The following is a 20,707-nucleotide window of genomic DNA, read 5'->3' on the forward strand; positions in this document are numbered from 1 at the left end:
GCTGGCTGGAGGTGGAAGATTACCAGAATCCATGGGCGCTTGGGCCTGCGAGGTAGATATCCCTTCACCAGCGGCCGAAGAGCCTTCCCCAGCTTGTCTAGAGGACCGGCGACGAACTTGCGAGTGAGGACAGTTATAGGAATTGGACTAAAGGGTGAATAAATTCTAATGTGGGTTTCCCATTTGTTACCAGTCGATCAGCGAGTAGTTCGTCCTCTTCCCATGGGTCAGTGCGAGGGTCCGAGCGACTGCGCTTGCGAGCCAAAGCAGTGGCAACCTGCTAGAAGTAAAGGATTAGACTTAGCTCACGGGGAGAGCATAGTCCTAAGAACAAAGGATTATTACCGTCTGTGGATTATTATCATCGGAGGAAGAATCTTCAACTTCAGGCTTCGCGATCACTGTCTTCTGCTTTGCGGACTGGCCAGTGGCTGGGGAAGCACTGATTGCGCGATTTCCAGAAGGTGGCACATTTCCCTAGCGCAGCAGAGAGTGAGTAAGAGGAAAGGAGTGAAGGAAGATACAGAAAGTAAACTAGGATACTTACCTCTGAAGGGGGCTCGCGGATTACGATACCAGCCTGGGCCTGGCGAGGGGCTCGCACCGGGTGTGTTGTTGGAGGAGGCTGGGATCGTGTAGCATCCTCAGAGAAGCGAGCGAGCATTTCAATATCGGCAGGATAAGGGTTTTTCAGTTCCCCAAAGATGGCTGCAAAGAGTTCGTCATCCCGCTGTGTCCAGCAATTGATGGAGACTTCTTCCCACCATTCTTCGTATCCTTCCTCAGTCCCGTCCACGGCGTCGATAACTTGAGCCCAATCAGGAAGATCAACCAGCGCGAGCATACTTTGTGCTGGCACAGGCCCGGTGGGGGGTCCGAATCTACGCCAAGAAGTATTGTAGTTCCAGGCGTCATACAGAGGAAATGGCACCAGTTGGACAAGGCCGAATTGGCGAGCGAAGTGGTTAGGGGCGTAAAGCTAGTAACTAAGCTCTTCAGCAGCGATCCTGATATTTGAACAGAAGATCGCGCGGCGAAAATCCAAGCTCGCGCGATCACTGTAGCAAGGATCACCGGGAAGGAACCCGTTTTCAAGTAGAGGTGGGAATCTTCTACCCAGTATTATATCGTAGTATGGCATCTCATCTAGAAGGTACAGATAGGTAAAACATTCGGAGTAGGGAGGGGATGAGTACCTTTCCTCGCGGCTGAACCATTGACCCAAGAGTTGGTCGACCGGTGGAAGCAGCGGGATGTCATCTCGGCGGAAGAATGGAAAGTAAGTTTGGATCCAGAAGTCCAAGATCCAAAAGGGGCCAGACATGATAGTCTCGAAAGGGTGCATAGTGGCCTGATACAAAGTACGGTAAAGGGCTCCTAGCACCGGTTGCCCGAGCCCGATGTTGCGGCCGTTATAGAGGGCCGTCGCCAGAAGAGTCCAAGTACCAGTGGGCTTGCAAGAGGAAGTGCAGAAGATGAACTTGCAGAGCCAATACTCCAGGAAAGCGATTCCGCCGGTCGCATTGTGCTCCCGACTGTAATATGTCAACCATCGTGGGTAGGAGCTACTGTGAGCGCTGCAACTATGTTGGGCCATGGTCGAGGTGAAGTTGACAGAATCAAATTGATCATGCAAATAAGGCTCGCCATCAATGGGTAAGCCGGTGATGGTAAGAATGTCCAGCAGGGTTATTCCCATTTGACCAAATCTAAAATCGAAAGTGTTTGTGGCGGTATTCCAGAAATAGAGAAAGGCAGCGAGCGGCGAACGATTGCTGCCGCGTGGAAGACGAAAACATAGATCAATGGAATGTGTGATACCTGCTGCATTCCAGCGAGCCAGATCTCGAGCCCGTGTTTCGCGATACCAAGAAAGTTCTGCTGGGCTGATGGAGGACAGCCAGTGCCCTATTTTGGCTCGTTGGTTCTGGGCACCCCAACTACTGAAATCTCTGAGAGTCCTTCAGAGGACTGGAATGGGCCGTCAGACGGGTAGGCCGTAGAGAGCGATAGCGTCGGCCGGAATAGCGTCTTGTGGCACTGGCCCCAGTCCGGTTTGATAGTCGGAGAATTGAAGGAGCAAGGGCCGATGGATGGATGTGTGGAGATGAATGCGGGTACCGATGTTGGTTCCCCAAGTATGGGCATTTTTTTCGTTCAGTTCCTCCTCTTGATCAATAACTATCTTCTTCGGGGGAGCCATTTCTGGGTTTCTGCGAGGGAGATGTTGGAGGAAATGAGTTCTTCTGGGTTTAAGAGACTGAAAGGGTTTCTGATGTGACGGGTCTTATGCGGCCATGGATTTAAATAAGGAGTTTTGTAAGGGAAAAGATACGACAGAAAGGCGTTTTGCAAATGAAAGGACGCGACCTTCATTAATGACATCGTTTTACGCGACTGGCGCGTCATTTTAATCCCCTTCAATCAGTTACATCTTCCCGGGCCTGATTTCGGGGCCTGGGGGGCAATGTTTGAGCCCAAAAGTATATTTGGCAAGATCCTTTGGTGGATTTGAGCCAGTGGGCCGATACCTGCGGCCCAAAAATAAACCTACTCGGGTTTGGGGAATAGCTTCAGCCATTCCGTGGTCCATAAGGAAAACGAGACCTTATTGGGATCGAGTAGCAGAGATTGAATAGGAAACTTCAATTAATGATCCTTCTAAAGCAAGGAGCAGTCGAAACCCTAGGTGTATAAATACAGGGTTAAGCGGCAAAGTTAAAGACCTCTATCTCGAAATCAATTAATCCCAGCGATTACAAAGCCTCCCCGGAGCAAACCTTCAACCCTGTTGAAACCCGGCGAATGTACTCTCAGTCCTAGTCTCTCCGAGCCGACTGTCAGTGCCACTACCACAGATACTACCAGCGAAGCAAGGGTAACACCCTCGCAACCCAGCGAAGCTAAAGATACGCTTTAGCAAACCCCATGCTTTCTCAAAACTTCCCAGTGATTGCTGCTCAACCTATAACGTTGAGTATCGATTTGGTGACCGAAGAGATCACATCCAAAGTCCTTATCCGTAAGGCAAAAGTCCTTTCCCGAAAGGCTAGAGAAGAATCATGTGGCGAGGTTGGTGCTCTCCTCGCCCACAACGCTTGAAAAAGAAGTCAGGTCAAGGGACTAACCCGACGACTGCACCCCATGGTGCTGGCACGCCTGCGCACACGCTCAAAAGAGACAGTTTGCACACCAGCTGGTTTTGGAGCCAAACAGATTCCTCCATTTTGAGCAAAAAATGTTTTACTTTTACCAACTTTCATGGCATGAACTTATGAATTCTCCATCTTTTTCTCTTAAACTGCAAATCTGCTTAGTTTAGCATTGCTGAATATAATAACATAATCTCGATTTTTAGTCTATCCAATTTCACTGAATTACTGTTGTAGTTAAGCATTTGTGAATTTTATTTTTTATTTCTTTGATTGTCCGGACAGGTGTTGCCTTGACAAACAAGTGTTGTGGTTGTCGAGCAAAAATTCAAGAAAATTGGATTGGAAAAAGTAACATCCACCTACCTCCATATAGTGTGAATAGTTGGAACTTAAATTTGGGCTTTCAGAGGTTGATAAATTCTCAAGTGTTCACCTGAATCATGTCTTGTGGAGAAGATATTCAATTCCCACTTGTTTGGAGGAATCGTCGTCGGTACCAGCAGAAGCTTATGGTAGCAATGATGAACTTAAAGATTCAGGGCAGGAGCTTCTTGCTCAACCTTTAAGTGATGAGGTATAATCATGCACTAATATGTTGTACACTGTAAATTCAATTACAAAGAGAAGTTGACATCCTTCGTTTCATACTTATACTCTCCACTGTCCTAATCCATCTATCTTTTTAAAGTGGTTTGATGAAATCTAAATATTGGAATAAATTATGGTAATGGATCTTGGAACTAGTCAGAACAATTTACTAAAAACAGATCCTTGACAACATTCAAATGCATGGAGTTCCTTTTTCCCTTCGTGTCTCATTCCTAGCTACCCTTTGGCTTATTAAGCATTCTCATATGGTGCTATTATATAGTAGACACAGAAACGTTTTAAAGTTTGGTCTGAACTCTGAGTTGTTCACGATGTGGACTCAGACTCGTAACAATTTTGGTTGGTATTGAAGAAAATGAAGAGGCAGTTTGCAGCTTAGCTTAGTTGTTAAAGTTTGACATAATCTAGTCCTAACTCATTCTTCACTTGTCAGTGTGTTATTTTTAGGCTTGTTTTCTCCTAGAACTTTGTATTACCTTGATTGTGAGGATAAAGCTTGCTCAAGACACAAAATATGTCCCAGTTTTGGTCAGATGCTGTTTTCATGGTTCAACTTCTGCCAAAGTACATGAAAACAAAGACCTCTTTTGCTAAAGGAAAATGGCTTATCATTTATGGAAATTCAGCGCACGATTGAAAAGGTGTATTTACAATATTCCGGATTTGACATTTGATGGTGCTGAGTTGAAGGTGATTACCCCATACATAGCAATGATGTGGGTAGTGTGGTTGGAAAGGAATAAGAAACTTATATATGAAGTTTCTTTAGGGCAAGGTGTTGGTATTCACGTTGATCTATCTTGGGTATCCTCAGTGTTTCACGAAATACCCGTCCACCCCACCCCCTCCCATTTTCCTTATTTTTGCACATTTGTCCATTTTATGGTTTTGTTGTATTCTTGTTAGAGCTTTACTATATTGTCTGTTATGTGTTAATAGATACAAAGATTATGATTGCAAATTAACTGAATCTTAATGATTTGATTTTCACAATAGAAAAAGTGGATAGAGTTATATGTGGGTCAAGAGTTCCTTATTAAGTTTACACTTTTCTTTGAACTGCTCTTTATATAGAGATTCTGGGTCGTTCTTCACTTACTGTAATTGTTGCTGTGTTCTGGGTCTACCATGAATATAAAGTAAAAGGACAGCACAACAGTGGGTGTCAAGCAACAGGTTCTTTCTTTTTCTTTTTTCTTTTTCTCCCTCAAAAAATTTATGTGAACTAGAATAAATGATAAGTTCTCACTCCAGAGAAATTCTCACTTATTTTTTCTCCATATTTTGCAAATGTTGTCTTAAGTTGAATTGTTTCAGTAGATGCGAGGGACCAGATGAAGGACTATTATAACTCTTTTAGTATATCAATGACTACTTAGCTGCAGCTCCAGTACTAATAACAATCCCTGACATCGATTTCATTGGTTTCTAATATAACTCTGAAGTAACATATTAGTTCCTAATTTTTTTATCTGCATCATCCGATGCTACTGCATGATGCAATATTATTTTTCATGTTGTTTATTATGTGGTCTTTGGCTCATAGCCTGCACTCTGATACTAATGATTATTGGTGACGTTGATTTGATTAGCTTTGAGCTTTTGATACCACATGATCTTTTTGACTACCATATTAGTTTTTAAGATCTCTAGAACTAACTCATGTTGCACTTGTATATCAGTTGAAGTCCCTACTCGCTGATTCTGAAAGAACAAAGCTCATTAAAAAACTAAGTGAAGCCAATCAACAAAACCGATTCCTCAAAAGACAGGTTTGTGTATACCATTTAACAAACACACCAGTGGAACTTTAGAGCATCTCCAACAGTAAAAGCTATTTTTTTAGCTAAATCATCTAAAAGTTAAATTTAGGTAGTAAATTTCTAGCTTTTCCTCCAGCAGTGTTAGCTAAACTAAAAAAATTGAACGTGGAGTGTTTAGGTTTTCGTTATTTTCTCTCTCCTCCCTAGCTAAATTTAGCTAGAGATTTTAGCAAAAGCTAAATTTGACTTTCATATAGCTATTCTACTGGAGTGCTAAACTATCTCAAATTAGCCAAATTTATAACTTTTTGTTGAAATAGCTAGTCTATTGGAGATGCCCTAATAGTGCTGAAGTTAGCATAACGCTAACTCATTTCCAAATAAAGAGAATATGCTTTAATAGGCCTAAGATTTGTGGCCCCGGAAAGGAAAATGATTTGTGGCCTCAATGAGGCCTAAGATTTGTGGCCTCAATCCTAGGTGTCATGCCATGTCACCTACACACATCACCTATTTGTTAAATCATGTCATGTAATTCTTGAGTAAAAAGACTATCTTATCCTTCCAAAATCTAATGGCTCTAAATTATTTTGATTTTCATCTAAAAATAAAATATATTATTTTGATTTTTTTTTTCTTTTTCTTTTCTTCGTTATATATATATATATATATGTTTGTGAATATATATATATATAATTCGTCAAAAAAAAATTATATACAAATATGTGTTTGTGTGTATAAATATAAATATATATATATATATATATTCACAAACATATATATATATATATATAATTATATTATATATGTATATATATAATTCGTACAGAAATTTATATATGTATATTCGATGTAGAATTAATATGGTATAAATATATATATATATATTAATGACATAATTCTAACCCACAATTTAAAAAAAAAATTGATTAAAAAAAAGTCAAATTTAAAATTGATTCCACAAAAATGGAAAGAAAATATATTAATATCTTAATTATAACCCATCAAATTTGGTAAATTGAAGTAATATTCAACTCTTTTAATAAATGAATTTAATAAAATTAATGGAAGATTAGTTTACCTTACACTAACAAGTTAATTAGAAAAGTCAAAAATTAAATTGAATCTACAAAAATGGAAAGAAAATGTATTGAAATCGTAATTAAAACCTATGAAATCTAGTAATTGAATAGGTAAGAAAATATCATTAATAAATTGAATTGATAATATTCTAGATTCCATCATATTTCAAAATTTCTCGATAATTTAATATTGTCACATCCAAACTCAACATTAGGAAGTGTTCCTTAAAGGTCAAGTGAGACTTCATTAATACAACTGTTCGTTTATTTTTACATGAAAAAACAAACATAATGTTATTAATACGATGTAGAAATTCAATAAACAATAGGTGTATAACACAACAATAATCAAATAAAAAGTGCAATTAAGGAAGGTGTAAAATAGAAGTTATCGTCCACATTAACATTAAAGTCAGCTAACATGTCTTACACGAACAAATAAGTAATAAGTAGCTAATAATGAGCCATTAAAGTTTACTGGGGACTTTTCCCTAATGACATATTTACACTGAAATAGAAATCATCATCCACACTGAAATTTAAAGTCAGCTAAAATGTCTTACAGTAACAAATAAGTACTAAGTATCCAATGACGAGCCAGTAGAGTTCACTGAAGACCTTTACCTAATGGCATATTCACACTTAAATAGAAACCATCATATACTGAAACTGAAAGAACTAACATGTCTTGCACGAACAAGTAAGTATTAAGTAGCCAATGATGAGCTAGTAGAGTTCACTAGAGACTTTTACCTAATGGCATATTCACACTTAAATAGAAGCCATCATCTACTGAAACTCCATCATCTACTGAAACTGAAAGAGTTAACATGTTTTGCACGAACAAGTAAGTATTAAGTAGCCAATGATGAGCTGGTCAAGTTTACTGAGGATCTTTTTCTAATGGCATAATTACACTAAAATAGAAGTCATGATCCAAATTGTCTTACAGTAACAAATAAGTACTAAGTAGCCAATAATGAGCTAGTAAAGTTCACTGGAGACCTTTTCCTAATGATATAATTACACTAAAATAGAAGTCATCATCCATACTGAAATTTAAAGTTAGCTAGCATGTCTTACATGAATAATAAGTACTAAGTTGCTAATAATGAGCCAGTAAAGTTTACTGGAGACCTTTCCCGAATGACATATTCATACTAAAATAGAAGCCATCATCCATTGAAACTTAAAATAAGCTAGTGTGTCTTGCACGAACAAGTAAGTACTAAGTAGCCAATAGTAAAGTTCAACGGGGAATCTTTCCCTAATAACATATTCACACTAAAATTGAAGCCATATATCATTCGCGTTGAAATTGAAAGTCAGCCAAGTACTAACATGTCTTATACGAACAAAAAAGTACTAAGTAGCTAATAATGAACAAGTAGAGTTCACTGGAAACATTAGAAAAATGACATATTTGCACTAAAATAGAAGCTATCATTCACATTTAAAAATCATTATTGTCTATTGAAAAATTTGGGATCAACAAAACAAGTATACTTTCAAAAATTAATTTCCTCATGTGCAATATATTGTATTCCATGTTAAGCAATTTCTTTTCAAATATCACTTCCCAATCAATTTAGATATCTAGGTTTTCAATCACCAGATTTTATGAGTTAAAATTACGATTTAAATACATTTTCTTTCCATTTTTGTGAATCCAATTTAATTTTTGACTTTTCAAATTAACTTGTTAATGTAAGGTAACTAATCTTCCATTAATTTTATTAAAAGATTTAAATATTACTTAAATTTATCAGATTTCATGGATTATAATTACGATATTAATATATATATATATATACACACACACGAAAATATATAAATTTTTTGGACGAATTATATATATATATATACAGCCATACTTTTTTTTGAATATGTATAATGAAAAAAATCATAAATAATGAAAAAGAAAGAAAGGAAAAAAAACCAAACAATATTTTTTTTTTTTAAAAGTCAAAATAATTTAGAGCCGTTATATATTCAACAACATATATATATATATATATATTCACAAAAATATATAAATAATATTTTTAGACGAATTATATATATATAATAAAAAAGAAAAAGAAAAAAAAAAATGTATCTTTTCTAGAAAAAAGCTAAAATAATTTAGAGCCATTAGATTTTGAAATGATAAGATAGTCTTTTTATTCAAGAATGACATGACATGATTTGGAAAATTAGTGAGGTGTATAGGTGACATGGCTTGACACTTAGGATTGAGGCCACAAATTTTAGGCCTCATTGAGGCCCTATATCATTGCCCTTCCTCAAAAGACAGGTTTGTATATACTCTATAACAAACACGTAAGTGGACTTCTAGGAGTGCTAAAGTTAGCATTTATTCATTTTCCAAATAAAGAGAATATGCTTCAATAGGCACCATTTTACACGTGTTATTTTTTAGAAATGAGTTTGCAAACTGACATTTTCTTTTGAGAGTTTCTATTGGGACCTCTAAATTTGCTCACTTGACCTCACTCTATTATAAATTATTAAATGACATATATAACTTACTATAAAATAACTATTAAGAACAATAATTATATCCAAAAAAATATTATATTTATTTTATGTAGACTTTCCAATTCAATAATATTAGATTGTATTCCTTATTATTTTCCTTATCTATTTTCATTTTCCAATTTCACTACATACTCATTAAAGCATTCATATATATTTAATAAGAATTAAAAATATGATTAAGATTATTATTCAAAAAAAAAATATGATTAAGATCATGTGACATAAAAATGTATGATATATATATTGAACGCATATTGATGAGGGAAAACAAAATAAACCCTCTTATGGTTTATGACCTGAATCTAAGTCAATCCATTATATTTGCAAAAAAAAAAAAAAAAAACTAAAAATATTTAAATAATTAATCATGTGGTACAAAAAATACAAAAAAAAAAAAAACATTAAAAAACGAATGATTTTTTTTTTTTAGAATAAAAACAAATGATCTCTTCATTTTCTTATTGATTAGACATTAATTTTTGAAAGTCAAGTTTGATTAAGAAATGTATATTTAGTTAAGATTTATAAAGTGATAAAATCACTAAAATGACTAAATTTTTTTTATTTTAAAGATAATAATTTGTTTGCAAATTACATTAATGAGGTTATTTGAGGAACTTTAGTGAGGTTTAGTGAGTAAATTTAATATTTGAAAATTTGATAAGAGGTGTAAAAAGCACAGAAGTCAAGTGAATAAATTTGGAGGTTCCAATAGAAAAACTCTTTCTTTTTGATTTCTTGTCTCTGCGGTTGCATATAAGGGAGGATGCGTTGATTAACTTCAAAAGTGAACTTGCTGTCATGGAACTTGAACTTCAGGTTTACATTTTACAATTTACTGCTGTCTGAAATTTTTGCATGATTATACTGTTATCACATGTGACTGATTGAAGTCACAAGAGATCAATGCTGCTATGACACGTGACTAATCTATGTCCCAAGAAATCAGGATTCTTGCTTCCATGTTTGGCAGTTTTAACATGATAACAAATCCTTTTGTTTAGCAATAATGGATCTAGTTGAAGGGCCAATTTGGAAGGAGCAAATCATTATCATCTTGATTTTGATCTTGTTTTACTCATATCCCATTGTGAGCACATTTACATAGATGTCTGTAATTACTTGGTTTCAACAGTGGTCTTGCTTAAAGTATTCTCAAAACATAGGCTTTATATGTCGTGATATTTAACCACTATGTTAACTGTTACTAATAGCACTCCATCATAGACCCATAGCCCATAGGGCAACAAGCTTAGGTAACTTTGTCCCACGGCCACTCCACTTCAAGATGCCAGATATTCTTCAAAGTTGTGTAAAAGTATCTCATTAGATATGTTAAATTTTGAAAGTGTGGAGGTTCTAGGATTTTTTGGTACAGAAATGGTTTTTGAGATTTAAACTGGCCTAGGAGAGAAGTGTAAGCTGCTGCCTAAGTTGTTGTAGCAATGAACAGTAGAACAGAGATGTCCAGCAGTAAACATATAGAAACATCAACATGAGATGGAAATCAATAGGATCAACTTTGGTGGCCGGGTAGAGAAGTAATTTGGGTCAATCAGACCTATGAGAAACAAGCTAATTGTTTTAAGTAAACAAACTAGTATTTGGTCATCTCGAAAGTTATGTGACAATATATTTCTTAAGAAAAGTGAGTAGGAAAATATAAGTGCCGAAGACTACTTGTCATGGTTGTGTTTGGAAAGCAGGAAAAGGAATCCTGAAATATCTAAGTTTTGTTGTTTGCTTAGCTAGAAGGTGCAGCGAAGTGATTTACTATTATGATTACTTTCATAGTTCTTGTAAGTTAATGATTCTGGTCCACAATTTCTGTCAAATAAGGAGGATGGGATTTCTAAGGAAGTTTAAAGTCTCTTACCCTGTGGGGCATAACTATTTTGGTATGCAAACTTGCAAAAGAAAAAGAAAAAAGAAGCGCAACTTTTTTTTAAGTTCCTTGGGCCAACCAAACAGACCCATATCTTTCATTGGAAAACATTGTGGAGGGCGTTGAGAAGATTAAAGGAAGTCCTGCACTTGAAATACGTTGTAGATCAAATGGCTGATGTTAAAGGTTATGTTTTCATCCATCATGTTATGATGGCAGGCTTTGGTGAAATTGGCAGAAGAAAACGCAAAATCTGTCATTCCAGTTGGTTCAGGAGAGATTAATGGAAAATACATTCAATCTCATCTTCTTTCCCGTTTAGAAGGTAACTTGCTCAAGCATGACTTCTTTATTTTTTCATCATTAGTCATTAGTTTCTCCTGCTACGTTTTTTTCCTTAAGCTCATAAGTTAAGAATATTTTATGAAAAAGCATCTTAGGATGGGTTGTCTTACAGACAAAGATAAAAATGTAAAAGAAAAAAGTATATAGACAATATAAAGTGTAAAGCTAGCCATCTACAACGTACTTTTTCTCGGTTTTGACTCAAAAAGAGAATAGTATTCCTTCTTTTTTTTAAAGCGGCACTTCTGATGTCCCTTAAAGTGTATGGGTTATTCCTTCAATCGCATGGCTGATTGGATGAGTCGTCTTTTCAGTTGTTTTCTTTGTAACTTGCATGAAATTTCTTTGATTTGTAAGGCTTCCATATAGTTGTTTCCATGTTTAATCTTTCATATTCTCTGACAATAAAGATACTGTTGCATGTGTCTGTCTGTGTGAAGCTGTACATGAGAAGTTGAGGGAACAAATTAAAGATGTTGATGCTGCACAATCAAAGGAGGTTTCCCTATTTTGGTGTGGTATGGCTGAGGTAAACATATAATCCATACTGTTGTAATTTTTTTTTCTTTTTTCTTTTAGAAAGAGAATCAAAGGGTTTCACTCCTGTTCCTATAGTGACTCAAAACCATGACTTCGTTCCTTTGTTCTCATATTAGAGTTTGGTAATAGGCATTGACTTACTGAAAATTGATGAGATGGGTCACTTCATTACAAAAGAAAAGGGTTGAAGGATGGTCAGGATCTTAAGAAGGTTGTTTATCATAATAACTCAGAAGGACTTTAAGAAGAATTGATAAGAAGGAGATTTATAAGTTACATAAATGATGGAGTTCTCTACAGTCCATGTATTTTGAGTTACCTCAAAATACAAGTTTGGACCTATTCTTTAAAGGAGAAAGTTGTCCAATCAAAGAACTTTCAAAGATGATGCATGATAGCCGACTCATGGATAAAGTTGTCAAGTGCCGACTCATGGATAAAGTTGTCAAGTGCTAAACCTTCCGAAAGTATATACTGCTATTCATGTCACACAGATCAATATGCCATACTGGTTTCAATGTATTTGTTAATATTAGCTAGTTTATGGTAAACGGTCAAGTTTGTAAGACTTTGTTTTCGTAATTTACCCAAAAGAGCGCCTTGATCAAACAATGACCGATTCACCAAAAGGTTGACCCTGTTTATCAAAAGAACATGGTTCAGTATGGCATACTGAACCATGACAGAAAGGCTTTGCTAATTTTCTATACATCATGTTAAAATGTAAAAGCAATTAACTTTGTGTAAGAGCTGCACAGAAAGTGCTTAATCTTATTGGATTGCTCTCAGTATTTCAGATGACTTCGTATTTGTTTATTTAATTTTCTGTTATGAAGCCATTGAGAATGATCAAAATACAAGATTCTGACTTGAAAGTAATATTGAAAGGAGTGATTGCACCATTCTTGGACTCCTGGAAACATGTCAAAGAAATTTGAATGTTTGAGAGTTGTTTAGTGGACTAATAGCTATTTTTTATTGCTATTCATTGATGTTGGGGGTTTTTCTGTGGCTGATGTTGGGCCTTGGATTGTCTTGGGGTGTGAGAAGACTATTGGCTTTGGGTTTTGAACGGGATGTGAATATATGGAGTTTTGGTTCTCAGTATGGAGGTTGTCCCAAGTTTCTTTGAGGCTGTTACGGAGGGTAATGTAGGGTTGATTGACAATCAACTGACTCCAACAATTCCCATTCGCGTAGATTTTCTCAATTTTCAAGGTCTTAAGGTGTCATGATGAAATGATTCAAATGATGGACTGGTGCCAGCAGCCTTTTTAGCTGAGCTGAATTTGCAAAAGAAGGCACAATAAAAGCCAAATGAAATTTTAATGTTCAGCTGATTTTTATTTTTTTTAGACATTTAGGTATAGAACTTAAAAAGTTGTCTGTATTTTGGCATCAGAGTGTGCAAGTTATGGGCACTTTGATGGTTGGAGTCAAGGAGAGCATTTATCCGCCGAGTATGCAGGTTCTTTTACCACGTTCTCAACAACATTAATACTGAGTCCTGGAAGGTACTAGTCACTCAAATTTCCTCTTCTTCCTCCATTTATTCATTCTGAATCATAACTTTATGATTTGAAGGTATGCAATCAAGTTCTTGGTGGATGGAGAATGGAAGCTTTCGCCAGAATTTCCTGCGGTCGGTGATCGAGGGATTAATGAGAAATAACTTGTTAGTTGTGGAATAGCTCGAGGCCGGTCTGTCTGTAATTATGCTTCTGATGTACAGAAGTAAACCATTAACTACCATCCGCAAAGAAGAGAGCATTTTAACTAGAATGTCCGGAAAACTGTACGCTTGATAATCTTTCAGGAGTATCTTAACTGATAAAGATGATGATACTAGCTTGTACTGGCCCTTTCTCATATTGACTAGTGGACTTTGTGGTTTAGTTTTAAACTTTTAATAGCTGGTGCTTAATGCTTTTTTTTTGTTTTTTTTGTGGGAAAACTCTTGCATTTCGATCATTTTTTTAATCTCCGTGTACTGTGCATCCAAGTTTGTGCGCTAGAGGAACTTGAATTCTATAGTAACTTGTAGTACAGACTAGGGCTGTCAATTCCGACACGATCTAATAACACGACTCGAAACCTGCACGAAATAAAGCTGGCTGAACCCACACGATTAAAAAGCTGGTCAACCGTGGGTCAACCAGCCATGACCCATTTAATAAATGGGTCGGCCACGGGTCAACCTGCCAACACGAAGTGAACCTTTATAACTCGATTATGCTATACTTCTTCTTGAAATTTTAGACGTTGGGAGTAGGACTGTCAATTCCGACATGACCCAATAACACGACTCGAAACCTGCACGAAATAAAGCGGGTTGAACCCGCACGATTAAAAAGCGGGTCAACCGTGGGTCAACCAGCCATGACCCATTTAATAAATGGGTCGACCACTGGTCAACCCGCCAACACGAAGTGAACTTGTATAACCCGATTATGCTATACTTCTTCGTGAAATTTTAGATGTTGGGAGTATTTGATTATAGGATTAGACAATTTGAAATATTTTGCTTTATAATTATTGGATTTAATTATTTATAAATTATATATAATTATTTATATTCTTCGTCTTGTGGATTTTTTAGTGAATTTAATCAGTTTATGCATTTTTTAGTTAAATGGGTGCATTGTTAACCCTTAAATGGGTCAATTTGTCTAACACGATAGGACCTATTTATTAAATGAGTTAAGCGGGTTGGAAACGGGTAACCCGTTTAATAAATAGGTTGGGTTTGAGTTTAAATTTTTGACACGATTATTAAATAGTTTGGGTTTGTATCTTGCGATACTACAAATACCTTGACCCAACACGAATCCAACCCAACACGACCCATTGACAGCCCTAGTACAGACTTGAAAATTAGAAAATCAGTTTAGGTAAGATCTAAATAAAACACCTGTTGTTACCTTTTATCTTACAAGTTATAAATTACAACATGTGTTCTCTCTCCATTCTTGACAACTCACTTATTTTGATCTTGAATTTAATTTATACTGGTAGTCTTCCCCAGCCTTGCGCAACTAATTTTGAGAACTAAAGAAACATTTACCGATGTCTATGAAGGCTATACTCGATTTAGTTGAGATATATTGGTCAGTTGTCCTCATTGACTTATTCTCTTCATGTAGGCTAGACTTGCCAAGCTGGAAACTTCGGTATCTGTATTGACTGACAAGCTGGAGCTAAACGTCTACGGTTTCAATTACATGCTTCCAGGGACGTAGCCAGGAATTGAGTTTGGATTGGGCTAATTTTTAGCTATATAAAATTTTTGCGAAGAACTCATTTTTTGTTTTGAGATTTGGGAACCAGTGGGAGGATCATCACTACTAGAATTTTGTTCATAGACATCGGTTCTGGACCGATGTTAAACTAATTTTCGACCGATGTCTTAGTGGGTGTAGAGACAAGTATAGACATCAGTATAAGCGTGTTTTCAACTGATGCCCCATACAACAACCAACATCGATTCTAAAAAACAAATCGATATATAATCGTTATAATCATCATATTTTTGTATGTTAGGTATGTCTAATTCTTCATATTTTCACATTTTATGCTTAATAAAGTATATGTTGAACAATACCTACGTGAACATTTGCATCGATTTCTATTCCAGAAGCGATGTCCAGTACACTTGTAGACATCAGTTGCCATGAGTATTGTTTGTTCGTGGGCATTTTTACATGTAGCTTGGCACATTATTTTCTTAGGAACGATGTCTGTATCTTTAGGCGTTATCGGTTTTTTTTCAAGGACTGATGTTTCATTTAACACATCACATCGTTTTCATTTAAGCAAAACGATGTTCAATGGTTTTGTGTACATTGCTTGCTTTTTCTAGAACTGATGTGTTGTTTCATTGTAGACATCGCTTTTGTTTTGTAAAATCGATGTGCACTGGTTTTGAGTACATCGGTTCTGCGAACACAACTCGATACATTAATAATCATAAGACATCGATTTTCATTTTGATACTGATTTCTAGTCTCTCTAGTGACTTCGTTTTCCTTGGCATTACTGTTCTGTTATGCTTTTATATACTTCACTTCATTTTGACAAGCGTGATGAGCTAAGTTTGCATCTAGCTGCTGCTAGGAAAAGAAATGCATTTCATAATCATCCAAAAATTGGGGCTTTCCATTAATTTTCTTTCCAAATTCATGATTGAACATATGTCACAAAAGAAAACCCCAAAACCTACAAAGGCTAGCCTAGAAACATATGAGCAACAATCTACAAAATTTCAACACCAAACTTTGCTTCAAAGCAAAAACTAGCCTTGCTCAAAATTCATCTTGGTAGTCAAGTGCAAGAGAAATATGTATTAAGCTAAAGGTTCACATGAAGTGAAGTTGACAGCGGTAACCAGACCAATGTGACTAGATCACCTTATCAGCCTTGCCCATCCATTTCACTTCACACCCTAGCTCTTCATATTTGGCAGCCAAATATTTCACAACTTGTAATCCAAGGCCCTGCAAGAGAATGACAAAGTCAGCTTCACAGTGCAACATAAACCTAATGACAGTGATTTTTGGTATTACTAAACTAAACAAAAAGAAATACCGACAAGACTGAGCTTAAAAGGTACTAAAAAGGCAGTGAATCTCAATACACATAATTCACATCGGAATACCAAGTGAGAAAAAGCATGACCACTTTACCTTATCACTATCATCTCTCTTCACATTAGTGGTCAAAGCCATCAACTTTTTCTTGCTACGCTCTGGCATTTCTACCAAGGTAATCTACACAAAACCCAAGAGAACCAAATGCAAATGCAAATGCACATCAACATTCAAATCAGCATTATGCAAAGATAGTCTCGATAATACTCAAACATTCTAAATCTGCACAGAAAATACTGAAAATTTCCACTCCAATTAAGATGCATGATGCCTCACCCCTCCAATTAAGGTAGTGAGGATACTGAAGAGGAAGGGTAAGATATAGAATCTAACTGAGAGTAGGATGACCTCAATCCGGTATCCATCCTACCATAGCTGCTTGGAATTTGATCCTTGTTGCAAGTTGCTATAACTTCCTGAAAATATAGAAGAAAAGAATAGTGTGTTTAAACTCGAATCTTTTCTTACTAAAGATATTATTCACAGAATTTGTTGTTTCAAACTTGTCAAAGACTTAACTTAGATACTGATATTTGACAGAAAAATATAAATTCAGTGATACTGATATTTGATAGAAAAATATAAACCCAAATGATAGTAGTGATATAAGTGCGAAAACAAGCAATTATATGAAATTAATAATATTTCATCCAAAAAAAAAAAAAAAAGGAACAACAAATGAAACCTCCTTTTCCTTTATTTATCTTTTATTTATTCAATGTAGATGGGCTTTTTCTGTTCCATTGGCAAGCATACCTGAATCAGTTGTCGAGCTGCCTGAACCTGTGATAAGGTGCCTTTTATTTCCAGTATAATTTCATCAGGTAGTCCCCTGCTCTCTTGTACAGTTAACAAGGGTCCACTACTACGACGAATAAATTCAATACTCCTTCCTTCAACCCCAATAATGTCCTCATCATAAGACAGAGGAATTTGCATTGTTTGCGTAATCTGATTATAGAATGCAGCAGAGAAAATATTGCTAACATAGAACAGAAAAATACCCCAATGATGTCCTCGGCATAAGACAAAGAGGATTTGCATTGTTTGGGTAATCTCCCTATAGAATGCAGCAGAGAATATATTGTTATCAAGATTTCATACATAGAACAACAAAATACATAGTGAATCTCAGCCTCATTCTACTGTACCTGTCTTTACAATACCCTTTGAGATCAGATACAGCTTTTGTGTCACACGGATTTCTCACCAGAATCAATAACTTCAAATGAAACTGAATGAGGAGGTAAAATTGATCCAGATTATGGTTCAGGCCTGCAAGGTAAAATAGTTGATCATCAAATTGGAGAATTTATATTTGACAAATTTTCTTGAACGTAGTATGATAACTAAATTCAAATCTAGTTATAAGATCATTATATATGTATGAACCTGTATTCCTACTGTTTGAGCCCAAAAGTATTTTTGGCAAGATCCTTTGGTGGGTTCAAGCCAGCGGGCCAATACCTGTGGCCCAAAAATAAAGCCTACTTGGGTTTGGGATATAGCTTCACCCATTCCGTGATCCATAAGGAAAACGAAACCTTATTGGGATCAAGTAGCAGAGATTGAATAGGAAACTTCAATTAATAATCCTTCTAAGCAAGGAACAGTCGAAACCCTAGGTGTATAAATACAAGGTTAAGCGGCAAAGCTGAGGACCTCTCTCGAATAAATCAATCCTAGCGATTACAAAGCCTCTCCGGAGCAAACCTTCAACCCTGTTGAAACCCAGCGACCGTACTCTCAGTCCTAGTCTCTCCGAGCCGACTGTCAGTGCTACTGGCATAGATACTACCAGCGAAGCAAGGGTAACGCCCTCGCAACCCAGCGAAGCTAAAGATTATGCTTTAGCAAACACCGTGCTTTCTCAGAACTTCTCAGTGATTGCTCTGCTCAACCTACAACGTTGAGTATCGATTTGGTGACCGAAGAGATCACACCCAAAGTCCTTATTCGTAAGGCAAAAGTCCTTTCCCGAAAGGCTAGAGAAGAACCCTGTGGCGAGGTTGGTGCTCTCCTCGTCCACATCGCTTGAAGAAGAAGTCAGGTCAAGGGACTCCCCCAACGACTGCACCTCACGGTGCTGGCACGCCTGCGCAATCATACGCTCAAAAGAGACGGTTTGCACACCAACTGGTTTTGGAGCCAAACATTTTGGCACGCCCAGTGGGACCCTGCAATAGTGTTTTTTCGTGAACGTAGCCATTGGGAAGTCTAGCGAAAACCCTTACCAAAAGGTTTACGCTAACTGCTCAAAGCATAAGACCTCCAGTTACAGACCGCATTTACGCGCGGACTGTCGTGGTCATTCTGAAGAACAAGTGACTCAGAGGTTCCTTCGTCAGTACGAATCATCTAACATGTCAACTGAAAGAGAAGAGAATCACCCGACCATTACCGAGGGTCAGGGAGTCAATACTGATCAGGCCAGCGAGCCTGTTATCCCTACCACTGTCACCACTACAGTGGAGAGTGGAGAAAGAGAGGCTTTCGTTCCGAAGTCTATTCCAGAGGGAGCGACCTCTGAGGTAAGGTTCGCAATCATCATGGAGAATATCGAAAATCATCGCAAGAAGATAGCCGCTGATTTTGAAAGAGAAACCGCAAAGACAGATAAGCTCATACGCGAACTGGATCAGCGGATTACGCGACATGCCGAGGATACTAGACAACAGATTGCACAGTCTGAGAATGCGGTAGGGGCTCATGCCACGAGTATTGCTAGCGAGCAGAATCAGTGTCAAAAAGAGATCATGGAAGCTATCGCGAACCAAACCAAGCAGACCGCATCAGACATGGCAGGTCTTCGCAAGGATGGTGCTAACCTAGCAACTGAGGTGGCCATGCAGAGAGCAGAATTGAACCAAGCGAGAGAAGTATTGAACAAAGCTTTAGGGGATCCCAATGCTATCCTTGGCTCTCTTGGCCAACCATCCGGTTCAGGCAAATATGTGCCGCCAAATCAGCATGAAAAAACTAGCAGTAACGCTGCTTCTCCCTCAGTCACTGTTGCTGCTACATCGCTGAGGAATAAGGAGCAAGCGTTGGTTATCGACGGCAGCAAGGAAAAATCTACCTCGTTAAGCGGACAGGCCCCCAGACAAAAGCAACAGGCTTCGAAAGTTGTAGGGACTTTAGCCAACTCCGCTACATTCCTTCAATACGACAGCGACGGGGCAGAAAATGTGTATTAGGAACTGCCAGGAAGTTATTACGGGATCGACCATGCCGGCACCCCGATCAAGATAACAGCCGTGTCAAAGGAAACGCTTACGCCAGCTGTGACTCTTCAGCAGCAGGCTACTACCCGTGTTGTACACGTCGGAGAAGGGCCGACAACTGTTAACGAGGCAATACCTGTGCAGGCTACTTGCCAGACTGTGGCGACACCACCTCCTCACCCAGGTCCAGATTATGTAAGACGTGATGAGGTGGAGGAGATGATCAGGCTAGCTAACCCTAGGGCCTAGACCTTTTCCACCACATACTATGCTCGCACTTTTTCCCAGGGGCTATAAGAATATCATATTTTCTACTTTCTCAGGGGAAGACACCGAGGATGCGGCGACACATCTGGCCAGGTTTAGGGTACAATGTGGCTAGTACCAGAATGATGATATCCTCAAATGTAGGATCTTTGGTACTTCTCTTTCAGGAGCTGCGTTCATATGGTTTTCCAAGCTTCGACTGGGAACAGTGGCGGATTGGCCTGCAATGGAACTGCTTTTTCCGAGAAACTTTTGGAACTATCGAACCTGAGGTAGACTTGGCTTCTCTCACCCAGATGGCCCAGCAGCCTACAGAGTCAGCAGTGGCCTACCTTCAACGCTTTCAAATCCAGAAGGCCAAGCTAAACATCATCCTACCTGAGAAAGAACTAGTCAAGTTGGCAGTTAAGGGCTTGGAGCCACGTCAATGTAAGAAGTAGCATGGCAGCATGATTCAGTCGATGGGAGAACTCATCACAGAAGTGGGCAGCTTCGAGCATCTCCTTAGAGAAACAGATGCAAGGAAGAATGCATCTAGGGGGACATACGTGCCGGGAAAACATTGTACTGTAGCGGCCCTGAGCTACCAGCCGGCTACTTATGATCCTTACTACCATCACAACAGTGAAGAGGTGGTCCAGGATTACGAC

At 37.7% G+C, this 20,707-nt stretch overlaps 1 long non-coding RNA gene and 1 pseudogene across 1 annotated transcript; one reads left to right on the forward strand and one right to left on the reverse strand.

Moving 5' to 3' along the window:
• The first annotated feature begins 1,805 nt into the window (after positions 1 to 1,805).
• Positions 1,806 to 13,611, forward strand: LOC112200303 (annotated as a pseudogene).
• A 2,435-nt stretch (positions 13,612 to 16,046) lies between these two features.
• Positions 16,047 to 16,689, reverse strand: LOC112182285. Its single transcript, XR_002929384.2, has 2 exons — positions 16,603 to 16,689; positions 16,047 to 16,413 (listed from the first exon to the last, which is right to left on the reverse strand). It is a non-coding gene; the product is annotated as an uncharacterized LOC112182285 (long non-coding RNA).
• Positions 16,690 to 20,707: the final 4,018 nt, after the last annotated feature.

The sequence above is a fragment of the Rosa chinensis genome, chromosome 1 (assembly GCF_002994745.2).
Source record: "Rosa chinensis cultivar Old Blush chromosome 1, RchiOBHm-V2, whole genome shotgun sequence".
NCBI classification, from domain to species: Eukaryota; Viridiplantae; Streptophyta; class Magnoliopsida; order Rosales; family Rosaceae; genus Rosa; species Rosa chinensis.